The 25,384-nt window shown below is 42.0% G+C and overlaps 1 long non-coding RNA gene across 1 annotated transcript; it reads right to left on the reverse strand.

The window, feature by feature from the left end:
• On the reverse strand, window positions 1-25,384 carry LOC118679477. The gene is made up of 3 exons (XR_004975259.1): window positions 25,246-25,384; window positions 23,902-24,015; window positions 1-307 (listed from the first exon to the last, which is right to left on the reverse strand). It is a non-coding gene; the product is annotated as an uncharacterized LOC118679477 (long non-coding RNA).

Genomic DNA, 25,384 nt, shown 5'->3' on the forward strand with positions numbered 1-25,384 from the left:
AGCAGCTTCCCAATACAGTCAGGCTGTCCTCCAAATTGTATCAGCTTCTCAGAGAGGCTGAGAGAAAAGGGAACAAGAGTGGCACTTCCTCCTTTGTACTCCTACAGCACCTTGTTCACACTTCTGTTAGAGTGACCACTACATTGATGCATCATTTGGTAATGCGGCTGGTTCCTTTGTAGACTATTGAATTCTTCAGTCAGCTCAGTGTTCCATCTTGAATCATATTGCCAACAGCTAGTGAGTGTCTGGAACATATAGATGCTCAATGAGCATCTGTGAAAAGTAGCTCATTCTCCTCTCTTTTCTGAAAAAAAAAAAAAAGATTGGAAAAAGGTTGAATAACATGAAGATTCTAGTGTATAACAAACCTGGATTCCAGTTTCAGGTCACCTCTTAAAGACAATGACAGTATGACATTACAAAAAACAAAGTCTAAGAGCCTCAGACCAACACTGAGAGGATGGAGCCAAACTGACGGATAAGTACTTTTTTAAAAGCAAGACTAGATCCTAAGTGCTTGGGGCAGATGCTGGCTCCGCCAATCATTAGCTGTGTGACCTTGAGTAATCTCTGTGCTCAGAACTTAGTGATGGGGTTGTGAGGACTCAATAATATGAATCGCATAAAGCTCTTAGACAAGTGCTTGCACGTGGTAATTTATCCATCTAAATGGCCTGCTATTACTTAGTGCTCCATGATAATCAAGCCCAAACAAAGTTCCTGTAAGCATGTTAGCAAACCGCACCATACTCACTTGCTTATCTTTTCTTTCAGAAATACATTCAGCAACCAGAGGTAAGCTTTGCATTCGTTAACGAATGCCCTTCACCCAACTTTTGCAAACTCTCTTAAGTAAGTTAAACTTTTCAAGTATAAGATCTCTTATTTTACTCACTCTGGCTATTTCATTTATAATTGCACATAATCTGAGCATTTTAATGAGTTGCTGAAAATGTCTTAGATATTTAACTGTTCTTATTTACAGAAAGAATATCTTGAGATTATACTTATTCTTAAATAATCCTACAGATGACCATGGACTAGGACAAGAAGTAGACAATTTTATTTTTTAATGCTTTATGTTGAAAGTATTACATATGCAAGTTCCCTTCCTTATTAAGCCTTCCACCTACACAAAAAAAAAAAATAATTGAGAATTACATCAATTTGTTTTTCAGTAAGTTAGAATGTTTTTACTAAGAAGTACTTAAAGAAACAGGATGGAGTCAAGATCCAGGCACCGGTAAAGGGACATAAATTTTTTAAAAAGGAAGCTATGCCCGGTCAGCGTGCTCAGTGGTTGAGCATCGATCTATGAACCAGGAGGTCACGATTCAATTCCAAGTCAGGGCACAGGCCCGGGTTGCAGGATTGATCCTCAGTGTGGCATGCGCAGGAGGCAGTCGATCAATGATTCTTTCTCATCGTTGATGTTTCTATCTCTTTCCCTCTCCCTTACTCTCTGAAATCAATAAAAATATATATTTAAAAATTAAAATCATTTGTATAAAGAAAACTATGAGAAGAACAAATATATCTTGTGCACAGTTGTTGAAAAATTGAACAATAAATTATGAAGGCAACAAACACTGGCATCAAGATATATAAAGAGTCCTAAAACCAACTACAGGTCACTAGACAATCAAAAAGAAAAAGAATCTAGAGCAGGCATACAATCTCTGGACTATTTGAAACTCATATAAATCAAAAATTATTTCAAAATAATCAATTTAAGAAAATATCACACAGTGAGAAAGAAACAAAGCATTGGAAAATGTCATTGTTTGCAGTGATATGAAAAATTTAAATACTTATGCCTTTCTGGTAGGAGTCTTAATTGGTCTAGAGCAGTGATGGCGAACCTTTTGAGCTCGGAGTGTCAGCATTTTGAAAAACCCTAACTTAACTCTGGTGCCATGTCACATATAGAAATTTTTTGATATTTGAAACCATAGTAAAACAAAGACTTATATTTTTGATATTTATTTTATATATTTAAATGCCATTTAACAAAAATCAACCAAAAAATGAGTCTGCATGTCACCTCTGACACGCGTGTCTTAGGTTCACCATCACTGGTCTAGAGTCTCCAGCCGTGGGCAAACTACGGCCCGCGGGCCAGATCTGGCCCGTTTGAAATGAATAAAACTATTGAAAAAAAAGACCGTACCCTTTTATGTAATGATGTTTACTTTGAATTTATATTAGTTCACACAAACACTCCATCCATGCTTTTGTTCCGGCCCTCCGGTTCAGTTTAAGAACCCTCGAGTCAAAAAGGTTGCCCACCCCTAGACCAATGGCATTGTGGCAAATGAGTCACAGCTGACTCTATGTTTAAAAATGTATGTGTGTGTGTGTGTGTGTGTGTGTGTGTTTAACAAATTATGTTAATATAAGTAATGTATAGTACACACTTTATAAAAATAATAAAATACACACTACTTTTATTGTAAAGAGGGCCAATAAATAGATTAAAATCTCTTTAACCTCATTAGTAATCAATGAAATGCCAATTAAAATTATGCCTTAGCTGGTTTGGCTCAGCAGTTAGAGCGTCGGACTTCAGACTGAAGGGTCCTGGGTTCAGTTCCAATCAAGGGCACATGCCTGGGTTGCAGGTTCAATCCCCAGTGGAAGGCATGCAGGAGGCAGCTGATGAATGATTATCTCTCATTATTGATGTTTCTATCTCTCTCTCCTTCTCTCTTCCTCTCTGAAATCAATAAAAATACATTTTTAAAATTATAATAGCACTGACCAGTGGCTCAGTTGGCTGGAGCATCGTCCCATGCACCAAAAGGTTGAGGGTTCAATTCTCAGTCAGGGCACATACCTAGGTTGAGGGTTCCATCCTTGGTCGGGGGTGCATACAGGAGACAACTGATCAATGTCTCTCTCTCCCTCTCCCTCTCCTTCTCCATCTCCCTCTCCCTTTCTCTCTCTAAAATTAATAGATGTCTTCAGGTGAGGATTAAAAATAAATTTTAAAAATAAAAATTATAATAAATTGCCAGTATATACTCACCAGATTGGCAAATATATATATATATATGTATATATATATTTAGTATAGCAAAACTGCTGGCAAGGAAGTGGAGCCTTGGGATTCTCACTGCTAATGGTTAATGAAATTTGCATAACCATTTTGAGAACAGTTTGTAATTATCTAGTAGAATATGCACATATTTTACAACCCAGCAATTCCACTTAGATAATGCTGTAGAGAAACGTATCTACATGTGCAGGAAAACACATTAAAATGTGAACAGCAGCATGAGTCATAAGAGGGAAGAGGAGATGATGGCAAAATTATATTTCTTAACCTTGGTGATATATGTATTTTATTTTATACTTATTAACCTATACGTTTACATTTTGTGCACTCTTCAGAATGTGTATTTTATTTTCTAATATAAAATGTTAAAAGGAAAACACTTTCCTTGGAATGGCATTTATGGGGGGAGAGGGGGGAACTGCTCACCTTGCTATAGCAGCTAAGTGGGGGGGGGGGGCAGAATATGGGAGATTGTGTCCTTTTATAAGTCTTAAAAATCTACACTGAATGAAGGAAACACCAATGTACTTCTAAAAGTATTCTATTTCTGATTCTGCCCCCAATCTGTAAGCTCTATGAACACAGGCTGTGTTGGTCTTGTTTAATGCTATACCCCCTCCCTAGTGCCTAGCACAGTGCCCAGGAGATCCTGAACAAACATTAATTAACAAACATTCATTAATTAATTAATTAATTAGCTAATTAATTGGAAGACTGTGTTTTTCTATTCTAGAAGAAATGGCATTATAATTCATTGGTTCCTTGGCTATTTCATCTCTGATATATTCCCCAATCTTCCTAATACCTAAGGACTATCATTTCCAACATTTGAAAATCTTCATGCTCATTTCTTCCTTTTCCTATCATTATGTAGAATCCTCCTACACTAATGTTAATTTTTAACAAAACAAATAGTATAGAATAACATTGTCCTGGTGAAAGTTACTGAAAACTTTTATATTAATAGTAAACAAGACTTTCTATCCTGAAAAATTTATTCAACGTTGGAATTTAGCATGGGAATTCTAGAGATATTTAAAATATCTCCATTTTAGAGACATATTAGAAATAGAAATGATGAAGATGGGATGAAGGAGAATTCAAGAAAACAAATGGAATAAATATAAAGGAAGGGAATTTTATACATTGGTAATTCTACCCACCCTAGAAAGGTTTCCCTATAAATAGTTAGAGAACAAATTGAAGGACAGAATAAGTTCAATCATGGTCAGCTAGAGCTGCCATAACAAAATAACAAAATACTAGGTGATTAAACAACAAGGACTTATTTTCTCACAGTTCGAGAGACTGGGAATCCTAGATCAGGGTACCAGCATAGTGGAGTTCTGGTGAGGACTCTCTTCCTGGCTTGCAGATGGTTGCCTTCTCACTTGTAGGAAGGACAGAGACACAAAAAGGGCTGGGAGGATCTTTGCAGCTGTCAAGAATCTGAAGGAATATCTCAGCAGCAAAGATCTCCCGTGGGTCTCAACCACATGTGGGCTCTCCAGCCCAGAACACCAGTAACATCTGGAGCCAAATAACATCTGGAGCCGGAGTAATATCTGGAGCCGGAGTAACATCTGGAGCCTGAAGAACATCTGGTGTGAAAATCAGCAGGGATTCTGTCCACCAGGACAGACCGAGTCTGCCTTCTTAAAGGGCCAACACATAAAATCTGGTTCACAGGCCTGCACCCTGGGCTCCAGCAAGGGCCAGCAGCTCAGAGCAGACAGAAGTCATACAGGAAGAAATTGGGTTGTGAGGATTTGAAAAGAGGGTTAGAGGGACATCTGCCAGGGTCCCTGTGCTGAGTCTCTCCCCCACACTGCCCACAGACACTATCTTGCACTCTGCACAATGCCATCTCAGCCTGGGAAAATGCACTAGCTCTACGCTCTGGATTCCCTGTGGCCCCACCCTGATGAGCTCAGTGCCCTGCAGAGGAGTCAGCTGGGTGTGGCCAACATGGGCCCATGGTACAGACTACCTTGGAAAGCTCTCAAGGAGGTCCATCTTGTGTGCACAGCTCTCCCTCCAAATATCCAAATAGCCAAATCTTAATCTGTTTTAGCCTGACGAGCTCTACTGCTTTCTACTGATGACTCTCTGAGAACCTGCCCCACCACAAAGGTCTGCAGGCCCCAGGTGGATGGTGGTTGGCCTTCATGTATCCTGAGACTTTTACTGAGTGGCCTCACACTGAGTTTGAATCTCTATCAAGATGAGCTACTCACCCCTACCTGGTGACTCACTGAGAACTTACCTCATACAACTCATGTACCACTAAAGGTTCTTTTAGTGACTGAGCCTCACAGGCATCATTCAGGCAGAGGAGGATCTCGGGGTGACTTGGACCCCAGGCTCAGTAATGGTGGAAGCTGGCCTTGGGATGCAGCTTGGCCCCTCTCATGCTCACACAGGCCCAGCAGAGTCAGCCAAACACTGTGGATCACTGTAGCTACTAACAGGTAGCCCAGGGCTGGTCACAGGCAGCATCTGACATTGAACTGCACTGGAGTCCTATCCCAAGAGGCCCCAGAACCAACTCACCCAATGGCAGGCTTCAAACTACATCAAAACACAACCCAAAGGGTGTGCTCCACAAGAAGTACACCCAAGGGTGAATTTGGCAATTCCACTTGGTGGAAGTCAGCCCTCCCGTGGCAGCTCAGACACTGTGGTCGAGGTCAATCCTCGTAGTCATCCAGCCTGAGGATGGAACAAGAGCAATAAAAACTCAACTATAAAGAGAGAGCTCCCATAAACCACACAAGGACATTCCTGGAGAACCTAAGACAGGTGATCAGGAAACTGCCATTGAGCTCAAGACACCTACTACATAAGGCCACCTTACCAAGACTGGAGGACATAGCATATTTACCTAATGCACAGAAACAAAAACAGAGAAAAAGCCAAAATGAGGAGACAAAGAAGCATGCCTCAAATGGAAAAAAAAAAAAAAAAAAAAAAAAGGAGAAATCTCCCGGAAAAAAAAAACAAACTAAATGACTAAATGAAATGGCAAGCAATCTACCAGATACAGTGGTTATAAAGATGCTCAAGGATGCTTAGGGAAAGAATGGATGAACTCAGTGAGAACTGAAACAAAGATATAGGAAACATAAAGATGAAAGTAGAAAACATAATAAAAGAACTAGTCAGATATGAAGAATACAATATCTGAAATAAAGAATACACTAGAAGGAATTCAAAGAAGATTAAATGAAGCAGAGGATCAAATCAGTGATTTGGAAGTCAAGGTAGCAGAAAACACCCAGTCAGAGCAGAAAAAGAATTTTTATAAATGAGAATAGTTTAAGGGACCTCTGGGACAACATAAAGCATAACAACATCTGTGTCATAGAAGTCCCAGAAGCAGAAGAGAGAGATGAAGAGAATGAGAACCTATTGGAAGAAATGATGACCCAAAAATTCCCTAACCTGGTGAAGGAAAAAGACCCATAAGACCAGGAAGTGCAGAGTCCCAAACAAGATGAACTCATAGGCCAACACTAAAACACATCATAATTAAAATGGCAAAGGTTAAAAACAAAGATAGAATCTGAAAAGCAATTAGAGAAAGACAGTTACCTGCAAGGGTGCTTTCACACTACTATCAGCTCATTTCTCAACAGAAACATTTCAAGCCAAAAAGGATTGGCATGAAATATTCAAAGTAACGAAAAGCAAGGACCTAAAACCAAGACTACACAGCAAAGCTATCTTTTTTTAAATTGAAGGAGAGAATACCAAAATGGTAGCAGAGTATGTGGAATCTACACTGACACTCTCCCAGGACCAAACTTGAAATAAAACTAAAATACAGAAACCACACCCCTTCTTTCCCTGAAAAATCAATTGAAGACTACCTGGAGAGAACCCTGATAACCAAGGATGGAAAGTGGAGACCACATAGAGACTGGTGGGAAGTGTGGAGGTACAAAAGGACTGGCCAGGCTCCCACAGAGGACATCTCAGCTATGGGGGGTGGGGGAGGAGGTGTTTCCCACTGAGAACTCTGAGATCTAAACCACAAGCTGGGCTCTCCAGCCCTAAGCACTAGAACTGAGAAAGGTGCCCACATAACATCTGACTGTGAAGAGCAGTAGGGTTGCTGTCTTCCAGGGACAGATGGCTGGAAATTCAGGCCCCCTCTTAAAGGGCCAATGCACAAAATTTTGTGTGCAGCCGCTCACCTTGGGCTCTGGCAGATGGAGGGCTGTGTGAGTGGAGGCCAGGTTTGGGGGCTTTGAAGATAGAGCTTACAGGGCAGCCACCCCAATTTCCTGTGCTGAGTCATTCCCTCATACTTCAGAGGACATCTTTCTTCAGTGAATCTTTGCTACCCAGGAATTTCTGTATGAGGGAAAGGTAGTTGCAACACCCTGTTGGAAAACATCTCGCCCCACCCTGTGGTCAATAGTCTGGGGCTAGTCAAGGCTGATAACAATCAGACTACAGGCAGAGGCAGATCTCTGGAGGCTTTGAGTCTTTCCCTGATTTCCTTCTTGGCCCAAGGCTAGGAAAAGCAAACCCTAGTGCACATCAAAGGCACCCAGCCCCAGCAGAGAGAGCCACAAGCTGTGGATTGCTAATAGCTCCAAACAAGGTATACAGAGTAAGTCACAAACAGCATCTGACATTGTCCTGCACTAGAGATTTGGACTTGAAGCACATCTACCTAATACACAGACACAAACACAAACAATCAGCCAAAATGGAGAGACAAAAAAGCAAGTCCAAAATGAAAGAACAAGAGAATTTTCTGAAAGAGATAAATGAAATGGAGATAAATTTATCTGAACTCTTTAGTTCAGAATAATGATGGCAAAGATTCTCAACATGAGAAAAGATATAGTAACTTTGAAGAATGACAGCACTGATAATACAGTGGAAGAAATACACAGCAGATTAGAGGAAGCCGAGAATCGGATCAGTGAATTAGAAGACAGGATAGAAAAAAATCAATCAGAGAATCAAAAAGAAAAAACAATTAAAAAACGGGAGGAAAGCTTAAAGGAGCTATGGGACAAACTGAAACATAACAATATTTGCATAACTAGTGTGCCAGAAGGGGAAGAAAGTGGGAAAGGACTAGAGAACATGTTTGAAGAAATAACGGCAGAAAACTTCCCTAACCTGGTGAAGGAAAAGGTCACACAAGTCCAGGAGGCACAGAGAGTCCCAAGCAAGAAGAACCCAAACAGGCCCACACCCAGACACATCATAATTAAAATGCTAAAAATTAAAGACAAAGAGAAAATCTTAAAGGCAGCAAGAGAAAAGTAAACTGTTACCTGCAAAGGAGTTCCCATAGGCTGTCAGCTGATTTTTCACCAGAAACTCTATAGGTCAGAAGGGAATGGCATGAAGTATTCAAGGTAATGAAAAGCGTGGATCTGAAACCAAGACTATTATATCCAGCAAGGCTATCATTCAAACTAGATGGTGAAATAAAGAGCTTCCCAGAAAAAAAAAAAGGCTAAAGGAGTTTATCACCAAAAACCAGCACCCCAAGAAATGCCAAATGGACTGTTGTAATGAGAAGAAATGGAGGGAGAGAGAAATATAGGCATAAAGAATTCAAATGGCGCCGAAACCGGTTTGGCTCAGTGGATGGAGCGTCGGCCTGCGGACTGAAGGGTCCCAGGTTCGATTCCGGTCAAGGGCATGTACCTGGGTTGTGGGCATATCCCCAGTGGGAGATGTGCAGGAGGCAGCTGATCGATGTTTCTCTCTCATCGATGTTTCTAACTCTCTATCTCTCTCCCTTCCTCTCTGTAAAAAATCAATAAAATATATTTTAAAAAAAAAGAATTCAAATGGCAATAAATAAGTACCTATCAATAATAACCTTAAATGTAAATTGATTAAATGCTCCAATCAAAAAACATGACCCATATATATGCTGTCTACAAGAGACCCACCTCAGAACAAAAGACTGACACAAGATGAGAGTAAATAGATAGAAAATAATTTTCCACGCAAATGGAAATGAAAAAAAAAAAAAAGCTGGAGTAGCAATACCTGTGTATGACAAAATAGACTTCCAAGTGAAGGCCATCACAAGGGACAATAAAGGTCACTGCATAATACTAAAGGGATCGATCCAACATGAGGATATAACCCTCATAATTATATATGCACCCAATACAGGAGCACATAAATATGTAAAAAAAAAAAAAAACTTGTAGAAGACTTTAAGGGAGAGATCGACAACGATACAGTCATAGTAGGGGACTTCACTGGAGAGATCTTCCAGACAAAAAATTAACAAGGAAACAGTGACAATGACACACTGGATCAGATGAATTTAACTGACATTTATAGAACATTTCATCCCAAAGCTGCAGATTATACATTCTTCTCAAGGGCACATGGGTTATTCTCAAATACAGACCACATGTAGACCACATGTTAGGATACAAAGTAAGTCTCTACAGATTTAAGAAGATTGAAATCATATCAAGCATCTTCTCAGATCACAGTGGAATGAAATTAGAAATCAACTGCAGTAAAAACACTAAAAAACATTCAAACACATGGAGGCTAAATAGCATGTTATTAAACAATAAATGGGTTACCAATGAGATCAAGAAAGAAATCAAAAATTTCCTGAAAACAAATGAATATGAAAAAACAACAACTTCAGATCTCTAGGACACAGCAAAAGCAGTGACCAAGCAGGATTTATTCCAGGGAAATGTCTGCAAATCAACGAACGTGATATGTCACATAAACAAATTGGAAGACAGAAGTCACATGATCATAGCAAAAGACGCAGGAAAAGCATCGACAAAATCCAACACCCATTTTTTATAAAAACTCTCAGCAAAGTGGGAATAGAGGGCCCCTGGGCTCCCCTCTGCCTGAGTCACGGCGCCTGAGTCCAGCCAGACGCAGCGGGCCAGGGTGCAGCGTGAGCCTCTGGGCCACTCAGCAGCACCACATGGAAGCTGGACTGGCAGCACACTCTCTCCCAGCTGGCCTCACAGACAGGCTCCTGCGCAAACCATCGGGGAGCTGACTGACCCCTGCGGTCCTGGCGGCTGTGGCCCGAGTCACCCGGAAGAGGCTGTGTGGGTGCGGGGTGGGCTCCTCATGGGCACACAACACCTGAACACAGGGGCTTCCCTGGCACATGAGCCCTGGCATCTCAGGGGAGAGTAGCAGGGGGAGTGAGAGCAAGCTCAGCAGATACCCCGCATTCTCACCGCACCTCTGTCCCCATCACAACTGCCAGGAGAGAGGTCGCAGCCCGCTGCCCAGGCAACGCAGGTTGGTTGCCACCACCCATCCTCAGTTACCCATCCCAGCCTGGGCCCGGCTCTGATCAGAGATCAGGGCCTACCAGCCACTGACTACTGTCTGTGGGGTGATTGGTTGGGGCCGGGCCCCCTACCTGGCTCCCTCAGTGCCTGGGAACCGGCAGCAGCCCTGCCCCCCACCGCTGCCATTGGTCGCCATCTGTGAGGCCATCAGTGGGTGGTAGGTCCCCGATTACACCCGCCTTGGGCTGGCACCGCCTGCTCACCTACTCCACCATCCCGCTGGGGTCCCATTCTCATCTGCCACCCACTGCCAGCACCACATCCCCGACACCCACTGTTTCATGCCACCCCCTGGTGGTCAGCACACATCACAGTGAGCAGTCAAATGCACAGTAGAACAATTTGCATATTAGGCTTTTATTATATAGTATAACCAAGATATGGAAGCAGCCCAAGCACCCATCAATAGACAAGCGATGAAAAGCTGTGGTACATATATACAATGGAATATTACTCAGCCATAAAGATTAAAATCTTAACATTTGCAGCAGGATGGATGGACCTAGAAGGTCTTACACTAAGTGAACTAAGTCAGAGGAAGGCAAATGCATATGATTTAATTTCTATATGAAATATAAAAGACAGAATAAACAAACAAAATTGAAACAGACTCATAGACACAGAGGGTAGGGGTTTGGAGGCTGGGTGAAAAAAGTGAAGGGATTAAGAAGTACAAATTGGTAGCTACAAAAAATAGTCACAGGAATATAAAGTGCAGCATAGAAAATAAAGTCAATAATACTGTAATAACTATATATGGTGCCAGGTGAGTACTGGGAATATTGTGAGGAATACTTTGTAAAATAACCACACTGCTGTACACCTGAAACTAACACAAAATAAAATAAAAAGCATTCACTTTTATCTTAAAAAGTAGAGGCTGGGTGCACGGAGCGTGGGGGTGGGGAGTAGGGTGGGTCCCTCAGCCTGGCCTGTGCCCTCTCGCAGTCTGGGACCCTTCAGGGGATGACCATCTACTGGCTTAGGCCCGCTTCCCAGGGGATTGGGCCTAAGCTGGGAGTCAAACATCCCTCTGGCAGCCGGGGAGCCCTCGGGGGATGTCCACTTGCCAGCGGGGAGCAGGCCTAAGCTGCAGTCGGACATCCTTAGTGCTGCTGAGGAGGTGGGAGAGGCTCCCACCACCACCGCTGTACTGGCAGCCGGTAGCCTGGCTTGTTGGCTGAGCAGAGCTCCCCCTGTGGGAGCGCACTGACCACCAGGGGGCAGCTCCTGCATTGAGCATCTGCCCCCTGGTGGTCAGTGTGTGTCATAGTGACCAGTCATTCCCAGTCGTTCTGCTGTTAGGGTCAATTTGCATATTAACCTTTTATTATATAGGATAGAGGCCTGGTGCATGGGTGGGGGCCAGCTGGTTTGCCCTGAAGGGTGTCCCGGATCAGGGTGGGGGTCCCGCTGGGGTGTCTGGCCAGCCTGGGTGAGAGGCTGAGGGCCATTTTCAGACTGGCCACACCCCCTTCAGTGTGGGGGTCCCTGCTGAAGTGCCTGGCCAGCCTGGGTGAGGGGCTGATGGCTGTTTGCAGGCTAGCCACAGCCCCTTCAGGGTGGGGGTCTCCTCTGGGGTTCCTGGCCAGGCTGGGTGAGGGGCTGAGGGCTGTTTTCAGGCTTTACAAGCCCGCCAGCAAGGACCCTCACCCCATGAGGGTGTGGCCATCCTGGGTGAGGGGCTTATGGCTGTTTGCAGGCTGGCCACAGCCCCCAGCCACCCAAGCTCCCAGTGGAGGCCGGCTGGAAGCAGGTATCTGGGATTTATTTGTCTTTTATAATTGAAACTTCGTTGCCTTCAGCGGAGGCCACAGCCAGCCAGGGCAGGCGGGAAGCTTGGCTTCCTCCATCGCCGGGGCAACCACGCCTCCTGCTGGCTCCAGCTCTGTGGCTGCCAGCCACCATCTTGGTTGGGTTAATTTGCATATAGTCGCTCTGTATGGCTGGTGGGCGTGGCTTAGGGCATAGTGGAGGTGTGGTCAATTTGTATGTTTCTCTTTTATTAGATTAGATAACTATAATTACTCCAACCAATTCTCTTTTCAGTTGACTTACTGTGAAATGATTTGGTTTTAAACCCTGTATGAAAAGCCAAACAGACATTTGTGCAAAGGATTAGAGCCATATTCTCCCTCTTTCTTACTGAATTAATGATGCCAGTTTACAAGATGTGTGCAATTCTATTGGGCAGAACAAACGTTAATATAGAGGAGGCAATGTCCTGGAAACGCTGAAAATATCTTCTAAACAACAAAAATGGGCATCTTAGACCAAAACTATTCAGTGCAGATGAAAACGAGGATGTAGCTGAGAAAATGACAAAAGAAAGATGGACAGAGCAGACTGTAAGAAGAATGGACACACTATTTTTTTATATTTTTTTATTATTTCAGAAAGGGAGAGGGAGAGAGGGATAGAAACATCAATGATGAGAGAGAGTCATTGATTGGCTGTCTCCTGCAGGCCTCCTACTGTGGACTGAGTCTGCAACCCAGGCATGTGCCCTTGGCTGGGATCGAACCTGTGACCCTTCAGTCAGCAGGCCAACGCTCTGATCTACTTAGCCAAACCAGCTAGGGCTGGACATATAATTTTTAAGTGATTCCCTTAAAGAGATATTAGAGCTCAGAGATAAGTGAAAACCTGGAGTGGACTATGCTATTCTCACACCCAGAGGGGCTTTGTAATACCAAAGAGCTAGAGGTGCTCTTGTAGGAAAGTGGAGAATGCTGAAACCCCAGCATATTCACCCAAAATATGTGACAGGAGCTTTGGCTCTATCTGAATAAGTCATTTATAATGTTTCTTTAGAAAAAAATGACTAGGAATTGAGTATTAACCTAGGTTATTGTTATCTAAGTTATTTCATTGTGTTATTTTTAGGCATGACTTCTCCCTCCTCTGGTATTTTTTGTCTTCATTCTAGAGTCCTCAGAAATGACCCAGGCCCTTTCCTACACTTGTTTTTTATTTCTATTTATAAAACTTTGAGACTTGTGTATCCCAATCTGCATCTTCAGAAAGCGGACATCCATGGGGCAGCAGGGGAGGGGCCTGAGATGTGCGGGAGGGAGTGATGAGTTTATCTCAGCTGTCTGCTGGGAATGGTCATTCTGTCTATCGACCAAAAAAGATTTGTGACTAGAGTGTGAAAGTGAAGGTGGAAATAAGTAATTTTTAAAGTGAGGCTAAGTGAAAATCTAGGTAGCAGTGTTGAAATAATGTAAAAGCTGAACAACAGAGGTGATGTGGTCAGAAAAGAAAGACTGAGGTGGAAATGAAAACTTACATGAATTGAGCATCTCTGACACTTCACAGATTTTTTTTTATTAAATCTCTGAGTTATTATATGAACCAGGCACTGCTTAGAGTAAAATAAATTATGGACATCAAGCAAACAGCTTGAAACTCAGGACAAAATAAATTCAAAGTGTATGCTGTCAGTCTCTTTTTTAATGTTATTTTTCTCTTTTGTCCCTTCCTCCACTCCCAATCCCCTCTCCACCATTTGCACACACTCTAAAGTATACAAAATACAATCTTGGGTATGCATCTGTCCTTTTTAAATATCTAGTCTTATGTTATAATAGAGGCCCAGTGCATGAATTCATGCACCAGTGGGGTCCCTCGACCTGGCCTGCAGGATCAGGCCGAAACTGGCTCTCCAACATCCCTTGAGGGGTCCCAGATTGTGAGAGGGCGCAGGCCAGGCCAAGGGACCCCACTGGTGCACGATCAGGGCCAGGAAGGGAGGGACCACAGGAGGGCTCCAGGGTGTGTCCAGCCCATCTCGCTCAGTCCCAATCAGCTGGACCCCAGCAGCAAGCTAAGCTACCAGTCGGAGTGTCTGTGCCCTGGTGGTCAGTGCACATCATAGCGAGCAGTTGAGCGGCCTTAGCATATCATTAACATATTATGCTTGGATTGGTTGAACGGCTGACTCATTGACCAGGCACTTAGCATATTAGACTTTTATTATATAGGATGTGTTTTTAATTTACATCTTTACTTTTTGCTTTAGACCATATTCTATTTCTTACTTTCTTATTTAAGAATATCTTTTTAAGACTTGCCTATATTTTGAATGTCTCTATGTATACATACACCTAGTGTGTTACTTCATCCCATAGTGTGTTATCGTACTCATCCACTTTTCTTGTGTTGGGCCCTTAGTTACCTCCTCCTCCCAAGCACCACGAACACTTGCTAAAAATACTAGTTTGTCTCTCTTTCTCTTCCATCACATTTATAATTTTACTTTTCACTTTCAACACTTTATTCACAAAAATCAGGCTCTTTTCACCAAACTGTACAGTCCCCTATGAAGAGACTGAGGTGGTCCTAGGTTCTCATTTGCACCGTGAACTTACCTCTGTTCGTTTGTGTCCATGCAATTGCAGTTTATATGGCCAACTCTGTTCCTAAACAGTTAAATCTTTCAAAGACTGGCACAGTGTTCTTCTTTTTATCCTTCCAACCCCAGCATTTCATGTATTATTAACAAACATTTGTTATATTGATCTCACCTTTTTAAATATGGTTTTATTGATTTCAGAGAGGGAGAGAGAGAAAGAAACATCAATGATGAGAGAGAATCATTAATTGGCTGCCTCCTGCATGCTCCTCACAGGGGATCAAGCCCGAAACCTGGGCTCGTGCCCTGACTGGGAATCAAACATTCAACCACTGAGCACACCAGCTGGGCTCACCTTTTTTATACATCTAGGGGAAAATAGGCTGATAAAAAAAACAAAAAACACCACAATGTCAAAATTTCATTCCAGTCCCAGATCACCACTTACAAACTCTGGGACTGTGACCAAATTAAAACTTTCCTTTGTCTCAGAGAAGAATTAACATTATAAATAAATATACATACATACACACACACACACACACACACACACACACACACACACAAATACATAAATGAATGAATGTAAAAGTATATGAAAAGCAGCCAATGAAGTTAAGTTTAAAGAAGGAAACAGATTAATACTGGGGCACATGTCAAATAGCCAACATTTGTTCTGTGATACTTGAGGTTAAGATGACCTCCAGTGCATGTCTGCCTGGCTCACTTCACTACACTACCATTTACCTGCTGTGCGAAACTGGGAGAGACTCCAAGAGATTGTGTTCAAGATGAAGCTACATCATCTCTCAGAGACTAGTTCCTTGCTTTATAAAACCGGGGTAATAAAGGTTCCAGACCCATAGGATTAAGTCAGTTGCATGACCAGAAGGGGTTGGAACAACGTCTGCCCCATAATCACTATGATTACCGAATGCTGGTGTGAGTGTGGATGTTCGGGTGTTGTAAGTGCGTTAGAGCCCAGCAAAGACAATGTCAAGACCTTTAGTCTCCCTTCCACACTCATTTCCTTGTATTTTATTTTAGGAAGAGTTGTAAAATCTACAGGTAAGTTCATTTTTCTATTCTTTAATTCAAGGAGGACATCAGCTAAAGATATAAAGTGGGAATCTGTCAACATGCAAATGGCATTGAAAGCCTTGAGACCAAGATGAGAAACCTAGGAGATTAGCATAGCTAGAGAAGAGGACTGGGCCCTGAGGTGTTCCAACATTTAGAAAAAGAACTCGAAGAACAAACAGCAAAGGAAACCAGGAGAAGAAGCCAGCGAGGGAGGAGGGAGGGTTCCCAGAGCCAAGGGAGGGAGTGCTGGGAGAGAGGGTGTGGTAGACAGCCCAGTGCTGCAGTAGGTAAAAAAGGAGTGATGCTGGCGCGCTGGGACACCCTCTCTCCCATACTCACAATCCTATGAATTAGTAGGGAATTTTAAAAATCTCTGGCAAATAAAAAATAAATAAATACAGACAAACATTGAAACCCTGTTATCTTTTCTCTGCTTATCTATAGTGTTAGGTACGGACACTTTGGGGATCTTAGAAAATTACATATTGAAATAATTCATAGAACAGTTATTTTAGCCTTAATCTCTTACCAGTCAAGTCACACTGTTTGTTTCTTTATTTTAGGGACTGCCACAAAACCTACCAGTAAGTTCAATTTCTGTTTCTCAATTTGAGTGGTTTATAAATGCCTAAGGGAATGAAGAATTCAGCCTTGAAAATCTTAATATTTTTATTTGTCATTCATGTTAACTCTCCTACTAATAAGAATTTTTTGAAAGCTATTGACAAGAAAGTTGGAGGGACTGATTAGGTAAAAGAATGAATATCATACAACAAATAACACATGTTTTTAAAAAAAAAAAAAAAAGATTGGAGTTAATCTAGAGAAAAAATCTAAATTGAAAGAAAGGAGGAGGGTAAAGGACAAGAATAAAAAAAAAATTAAATATGGCACTAGCTTGTGTTTTCCTAAATGCTTTCTGAAAGGTGAACATGATGGATGGATGGTGAGTGTGGGCAGGCTAAACAGCCACCTCAGACACTGGATAAAGAAAATGGAATCTATTTAAAAGAAGGAGCTGGGGGATGGGCTATCCCAGTGGTCGGCAAACCGCAGCTCACAAGCCACATGGGGCTCTTTGGCCCCTTGAGTGTGGCTCCTCCACAAAATACCACGTGCGGGCGCGCATATACAGTGCGATTGAAACTTCATGGCCCATGCGCAGAAGTCGGTTTTCGGCCTGGGCAAGTCTATTTTGAAGAAGTGACGTTAGAAGAAGTGGGGGGGTGTCAGTTGGTCGGTCGTTTGGTCGGGCACGGGAGAAGTGGCGGAGGCAGGCCGGGGGATACGCAGAGCGGGGGAGGCGCGCGCGATTCATGCACGAGTTGAGTGAGCCAGTCGGTCAGCAGTCTCATTGTGCAGTGGTTAGTGCTAGTCGCTTCCACAAATCGAGCGCAGGTGACAAAAGTACCTACTCGAAGCATAAAGTTACCTGTATTTTTCCAACCAGCTGCAAATCCTACAGGTATTTTTGTCATCAATTTAAGAATTGTAATTCTTTTATGTTGGTGGCTTTATTATTATAAAATGAAACATTTTTTTAGATGCCCTGTTTGAGATGGCTACAAAGAAGCAGCAAAGAAAAACGGAAGACAAAAACCATGAATTTAAAGTTGAATGTACCTACCTATATAGTTTAAGTTTAAAAAATTTGGCTCTCAAAAGAAATTTCAATCGTTGTACTGTTGATATTTGGCTCTGTTGACTAATCAGTTTGCCGACCACTGGGCTATCCAAAGGGAAGGGCTGCGCAGCACCCAGCCAAGGGGACATGGGGGCGATGATAGCAGCGCCCAGGAGCTGGAGGGTCACCCTCATACACAGTCACTGGCGGGAAACTGTCAGTGGGTCTGGGGCTGAGCTGGGCTGGGATGCGGATGGAAGGCAGGTGTGCGAGCAGTGCCATCAGGACAGTCTCCAGTCCTTGTGTGGCCTGACTCCCGGTGTCCAGGGAGTTTTTCCTGGTCTTTGTTCTCCTGTGGCGGGAAGCTTACAAATGTCCATTAAGGACTGTATTGCCCTATAGGCCTAACACTGTCAATCTTCTCTGCCCTGGATGAGAAATAAGTGTGTATAAACCATTTACCAGCCTCCAGAATGTTACTCCAAAGAGAAGAGTGAAATCCCGGTTTCACTCATTGACTTGTGAGTGTGCTTTGTAAGAGGTCCGTCAGTAACTTCCTAGTCAGCATCTAAAATCCTGGGCCTCGATCTTCCCAGGGAATACATTGCCAACGCTACCAGCTATCGTTCTCCCAGAAAATGACAGGCCCACAAAATATCAAAGGTGAGACAGTGCAATGCAGGTCCTCTGGGCAAGACTCGAGTCCACAAAGGACAATGGAGTGTGATTAAGGTGTTCTTGAGCCAGAAAATGATTTCTTTTTGGCAGTAACACCAGTATACATAGAAATATCCTTGTTCATTTATCAATTTGAGTGTCTTTTGATTTCTTAAAGAATACAGAGATTCCTTTAAAATCCTAACATAGGTCCTTTTACTGCTAAATAGGCAGGATTTTAATGACATGTTTCTTGGATTCTTGAGCTCCTTTACTTCCATATTATTGCTGTGACTGCTGATAAATATGAAAAAAATGAAATGCCATTGGTAATGACACAGAAAAAGTTCAGGATTAAAATCTCCTGGGATTAGTTATAATGACTTAAGAAAAAGTATGAAGTTTCAGCCTAAGTGGTTATACTGATAAGAAGGAAGGTATAAGAAGGCAGACCGAATAACAAAGGAAGGGTAAACATTAGTCAGAAGTGGTGGAACTAAGAGAACTCTAGCTCCTTCTACTCAGAAAAGGGGGACTCACTGCTTCCCCAAATAATCGCGGGCTTGATTTACAATTTATTTATCGGATCCCCAAAGAAGGGATACAACGTCTTCCACTGAAAGGAATGCATCCTCCAATCTCAGGGAGGAACGTAATTTGTTGCTTTTCTAGTACATTTAGGAATAGCTGGGGTACCGAAAAGTTACTTTCAAGTTCCAAATTCTGGCTTCCTTTATGTTTCCACAGTGGCTGGGAGGTGTTCCTCATTCTGGCAGTTTTCATCCCAGCTATGTTCATATTAATAAAACCCCTCCTTCCTTACCTTGGCACATTTACTAATGATTTTGAAGACAGTCTAACCCACATTGTAGGTAGAGAAGAACATAATCTTGATCAGTAATAACAATGAGACTCAAAATTTACAAGAATAATGTACAAACACTGAAGAAGATGGCAAGTGAATTAAAGATTAAAGAGGAAAGAAAAATTACTAATGCAGAAATTCATTTCAAGTCAGTTTCTCCCACTCTGTGCCCTGTGCAAGAAACGGAAGTAAAAGTGGCGGCACCTACCAACACCACTTATACATCAGGGGGTGGACACTACAGGCATAAGGCTCCTATGGCTCCTGGAACAGAGTAAGGGTAGCTATTCTTCCTCCACATTTCACTGCCCATGAATCACTGTGCTTGGTTGTCCTGACCTCACCGCCCAAAAAAAGAGTATGAGTGAAAACTATCTTCATTCATTCTTCTAATTCACCCAACAAACGGTTCTTAGAATTCCTTCTCTGTATTAAGTAGCAGGGTTGCAAAGATAAACTGGGTTCCAGTCCTCAAGTGACTTATAGTCTAATAATCTAATGGGGGGAAAAGAGAACTAACTAAATAAATATGATCAAAGTATGTACAGGTGCCAGGTAGTATCCTATGTGCTATGGACCCAAAGTTAAAGATGTCAGATAAGGTTTTTGTTCACACAGAATTTACATTGAACTGAGGAGACAAACAAGGAAACAGAAAAATGTGAAAGATAATTTCAAAGAGTGATCATGTTATGGAGACCGATAAAGGAGGGTTAACTTATCTTGATTGCGAAGGTCTGAAGAAGTGACATTTGATCTGAGAACTAAACAAGAGCCAATCATGTAAATATCTAGAGAGAAAGTATTCCGGGGAGAGGCAACAAGTTCAAAGGCCTTGAGGTGGGAATGGGCTTGAAAAATGGACAAAAGCCAGTATTACTAGAGCCTAGACACAGAGGAAAGTAGAGAAGAGGTCAGAGAAGTAAGGATTTGAAATACGAAGAAGCAAAAAACACCCAACCGGAAAAGCAAAATGAAAAAAGAATCCAAAAATATGAAGATAGTGTAAGGAGCTTCACAGATAAGAAAAAGGTAAAGGAGTTCATCACCACCAAACCAGGATTATATGAAATGCTGAAAGGTATCCTTTAAGAAGAGGAAGAAGAAGAAAAAGGTAAAGATACAAACTATGAACAACAAATACACATCTATCAACAAGTGAATCTAAAATACAAGTGAATAAATAATCTGATGAACAGAATAAACCGGTGATTATAATAGAATCAGGGGCATAGAAAGGGAGTGGACTGATTATTCTTGCAGGGGAAAGGGGTGTGGGGGATGCAGGAAGAGACTGGACAAAAATCGTGCACCTATGGATGAGGACAGTGGGTGGGGGGTGAGGGCGGAGGGTGGAGTGGGAAATGGGTGGAGGGGAGCTATGGGGGGAAAAAGAGGAACAACTGTAATAATCTGAACAATAAAGATTTAATTTAAAAAAAAAAAATACAGACTTGGTCTAACTTAAAAATTCCCTGGCCTCACAGAAGGGCGGAAAACGTGTTTTAAAAATAAGGGGAAGCCCTAACCGGTTTGGCTCAGTGGATAGAGCGTCGGCCTGCAGTCTTAAGGGTCCCAGATTCGATACCGGACAAGGGCATGCACCTTGGTTGCAGGCACATACCCAGTAGGGAGTGTGCAGGAGGCAGCTGATCGATGTTTCTCTCTCAACGATATTTCTAACTCTCTATCCCTCTCCCTTCCTCTCTGTAAAAATTCAATAAAATATATTTTTAAAAAATAAAAAATAGAAATGTAAAAACTCGAGAACCAAGATGGCGGCATAGGTTAACGCCGGAGTTTGCTGCCTTGAACAACTACTTCAAAAGTGAAACTAAAAGACGGAAGGGACATCACCCAGAACCACAGGAACGCTGGCTGAGTGGAAGTCCTACAACTAGGAGGAAAGAGAAACGCATACGGACACTCAGAGGAGGCGCAGTGCTGAAGTCAAATTCTGAGGTGCGGAGTGCGCGGAGCGGGCTGGCGGCGGAGGGCGCAGTTGGCGTTTTCAATCGGGAGGGAGTCGCAGACTCTGAGCTCCAGATACAGGCGAGTCTTTAGGGACCCTGACTCAAACGGGAGAAGCGGGACTGTCTGGCTTCGGTCAGAGCGAGTGCAGCTTTCTCTCCGAGGTTTGCAGCGGGTGCTGGGACTCAGAGAGGCAGAGCCCCTGGGGACAGGACTGAGAGCCGCCATAACTGCTCTCTCCGGCCCACCCTGTTGATCCTGTGTGACCCGCCCCGCCCAAGCCCTGCACAGAGGCATTTGCCGGATAGCCTCAGGCAAAGGCTAGATTAGCACCTCCCTAGAGGACAGAAGTTCTCTCACTGCTGACACAGCTGATTCTCATAGCCACTTGGCCTGGAGATCAAACCCTCCCTGGTATTAGCTACAACAATCAAGGTTTAACTATAAGACTGCGCACAAAGACCACTAGGGGGTGCACCAAGGAAGCATAACAAAATGCGGAGACAAAGAAACAGGACAAAATTGTCAATGGAAGATAAAGAGTTCAGAACCACACTTTTAAGGTTTCTCAAGAACTGTTTAGAAGACGCCGATAAACTTAATGAGATCTACAGGAAAACTAATGAGACCCTCGATGTTATATTGGGGAACCAACTAGAAATTAAGCATACACGGACCGAAATAACGAATATTATACAGACTCCCGACAGCAGACCAGAGGAGCGCAAGAATCAAGTCAATGATTTGAAATGCGAGGAAGCAAAAAACACCCAACCGGAAAAGCAAAATGAAAAAAGAATCCAAAAATGCGAGGATAGTGTAAGGAGCCTCTGGGACAGCTTCAAGCGTACCAACATCAGAATTATAGGGGTGCCAGAAGATGAGAGAGAGCAAGATATTGAAAACCTATTTGAAGAAATAATGACAGAAAACTTCCCCCACCTGGTGAAAGAAATGGACTTACAGGTCCAAGAAGTGCGGAGAACCCCAAACAAAAGGAATCCAAAGAGGACCACACCAAGACACATCATAATTAAAATGCCAAGAGCAAAAGATAAAGAGAGAATCTTAAAAACAGCAAGAGAAAGAAACTCAGTTACCTACAAGGGAATACCCATACGACTGTCAGCTGATTTCTCAACAGAAACTTTGCAGGCCGGAAGGGAGTGGCAAGAAATATTCAAAGTGATGAATACCAAGAACCTACAACCAAGATTACTTTATCCAGCAAAGCTATCATTCAGAATTGAAGGTCAGATAAAGAGCTTCACAGATAAGGAAAAGCTAAAGAAGTTCATCACCACCAAACCAGGATTATATGAAATGCTGAAAGGTATCCTTTAAGAAGAGGAAGAGGAAGAAAAAGGTAAAGATACAAATTATGAACAACAAATATGCATCTATCAAGTGAATCTAAGAATCAAATGAATAAATAATCTGATGAACAGAATGAACTGGTGATTATAATAGAATCAGGGACATAGAAAGGGAATGGACTGACTATTCTTGGGGGGGAAAGGGGTGTGGGAGATGCGGGAAGAGTCTGGACAAAAATCGTGCACCTATGGATGAGGACAGTGGGTGGGGAGTGAGGGCGGAGGGTGGGGCGGGAACTGGGAGGAGGGGAGTTATGGGGGGGGGGGGGGAAGAGGAACAAATGTAATAATCTGAACAATAAAGATTTAATTAAAAAAAACAAAAATAATTCCTGTTCTAAAAAAAAATTTAAAAAAAATAAAATAAAATAAAAAATAAATAAAAATAAGGGGAAAGTGTGACTTTTAAACATCCAGAAAATCAACTTCTTTAAGAAAGACTTAGAGCAGCTACATTAAAGAAACTACGATACTGACAGGGCGCTCCCGGAGGCAGCCCAGCATGTGGAAATGCAGGCTCTTTCAGGCCCAAATGAACAGCCCTGTGACTTCGGCAACTTACTTTGCCTGCCTGGACCCCCATTCCTATTACTTTGCCTGCCTGGACCCCGTTTCTATCAGTGAAAGGAGGAGAGTAAGAGGATTGTCATGTAGATCAAATTGGCTACTGGTTTAGAATAACACTTAGCAAGTAGTGAGTAACCCATAATATTAAGTATTATGAATAAACACTCTGTATTTGTTAAAGGTTCAACATTATCAACATTTTGTCTCCTCCCAGCCATGTATTTCTATCTAAATTTAGAAAGAGCTAAAAGAAAAAAAAAAAGTGGCATTAACTTAGTTATATGGGTTGTTTTTGCTAAGACTGGCTTCTATGATGCCCAGCTTTATAAATACCCATGTTTTATTTCTCTTTCTGCAATTTCCCTCATACTATGAATTTTTAATTAGTAAGAAGTTCTAACAATGACTGAAAGTCATAAACACAGCCGGATGTGAAGGCAATATTTCTTTCGCTACTTGGCCACAGCAGCAGGAATGGGAACTGTGGGAGCCTGAGGGACACTGAGGAATTAGACATTAAAGCTCAGCTGGAAAAAACACAGTGGGGGACCACTGGTCTCCTCTAACCAACCACACTCACCTGTTTGTTTTTGTGTTTTAGAAATCGTCAAGAAACCTGCCAGTAAGTTATTTTCCTGTATTTTAATCTGAATATTTTAGGAGACGCAAATGCACGGCAATCATTATAATATCACTTTGCAAAGCATAAAATTCTTATTTCCCATTCTATATTCCCTATCCATTAATCAGAACTTTTTATATTGTGACAGTTCGCAAGAGAGTTTTAACACCCTGGTTAATCAAAAGAAACACACGTATATGAAAAATAAAAACTTGCCTCACTATCGGCTGGATTCTCTGAAGGAGAGTACAGTCTGAGCGCCAAGAAAAGAGTGGTGTGTTTGATGAAGTTGAAATGCTTAAGTAATTCCCACTTTCCTAAGAGCTTTCCCACCTCTGCCTGCACTGGAGGGGAACATAAAAGCACCCAAACGACTTCACCCACCTGCACACAGGCCTCAGCAGGGCCCGCCAACCCAGAACACGGAACTCTACAACACGGCTCAGTAGTAAAATGAACTTGCATTCGAGTCTCAGCTTCTGTCTTCTGAACCATCCTCTAGGAAGTACAAAAATAATAACTTTCTCTTAATCCAAGAAACTACTGCAGTATCTCTGATATCACCCATGTCCTAGACACATCTCATTTTTTCCTTGTCTTGTCTTTGTATTTGAAAAAGTCTTGAACACCCACCCATAAGTCTGTTCATTCTCTGAATTAAGCACACTGATTACTAGATGATATGAATCAACAAATGTTGTGTCAGTATCAAACAACTTAATCCTGAATTCAAAGTGCTAATCATATACATATGCAAGTCAAATGAATAAAAAGGAAATGAGGACGACGGATTTAAAAGGACGAAGGGTTTTCCTGGGTTCCTAAGTAGTTCTTACACATTGTGAAAGATGGAGGAGTATAAATTAAGTAATCCCCAGAGAGAAAATACACACAAAAGGATTTCCACAAAAGAACATTAAATCTTCAAATTCTGAAGAAAAAGGAATGGTTACTAAGATAAGTGGGATTTGGTTCATTTGAAATCTCAAATATCTGTTGTCATTATAGATCAACAAGCAGATTTACTTAAAGAACATGAACACTGAAATCACACAAGAGAAAATTTCAAGTATAAACATTAATCCTCAAGTAAATGCAAATTATAACCTCACTAATTTCTAATTTAGTGCCTATTAAGTGAGTGAGACTAAAAATGTTGCAGGAGTAGTAAAGAAACAAATATGTTTTTCTTCTTATAAGTGACAACACTTTAGAATGATTAACCAGTATGCTACACGTTAGACATGGCCAAAGAAAATAACACATACACAAAGAAATTTTAGGAAGCTATGCGCAACTGAGTTAAATGTTTTAGCCACAATTTTGGGAAATCCCAAATAGCTCATTTAAGTTAGTCTGTTAATGAAATAAAGTCTTGTATTTTAATAATGGATGACAGTTGTTTTTCTGTAAATTAAGATTGGCTGACTCAGCTAGTTAGTCACTTATTTGCCTTTTTTGTTGTTAATTATTGAGTCCTTTAATCTAAAAACGAGTCTAGAACTGATTTCTATGGTGCTGTTTTTCTATTCTATTATGCAGACCCTGACCTAATTTTCATTGGCTTTCATTCCAACTTCCAAACATCTCCCACTGAATTTTTCCTGACAGGGAAAAATCTATTAATTTTTATTTTATTTTTAATTTGTTGTTGACACTATTATGTATGTCCCTTAGCACCCCCCTTTGCCCACCTCCACCCAGCTCCCGCCCCCCTCCGGGCCTCACCACGCTGTTGTCTGTGTCCATAGGCTATTTTTATATTCTTTGGCTAATCCCTTCCCCTTCTTTCATCCAGTCAAGTCCAAGGAGAGATGAAACACAGACTAAAAGAATTTTGGTATTGGTTCAATTTTCTTATGGATAC

This window comes from Myotis myotis, unplaced genomic scaffold (genome assembly GCF_014108235.1).
Source record: "Myotis myotis isolate mMyoMyo1 unplaced genomic scaffold, mMyoMyo1.p scaffold_m19_p_26, whole genome shotgun sequence".
In the NCBI taxonomy this organism is placed as follows: domain Eukaryota; kingdom Metazoa; phylum Chordata; class Mammalia; order Chiroptera; family Vespertilionidae; genus Myotis; species Myotis myotis.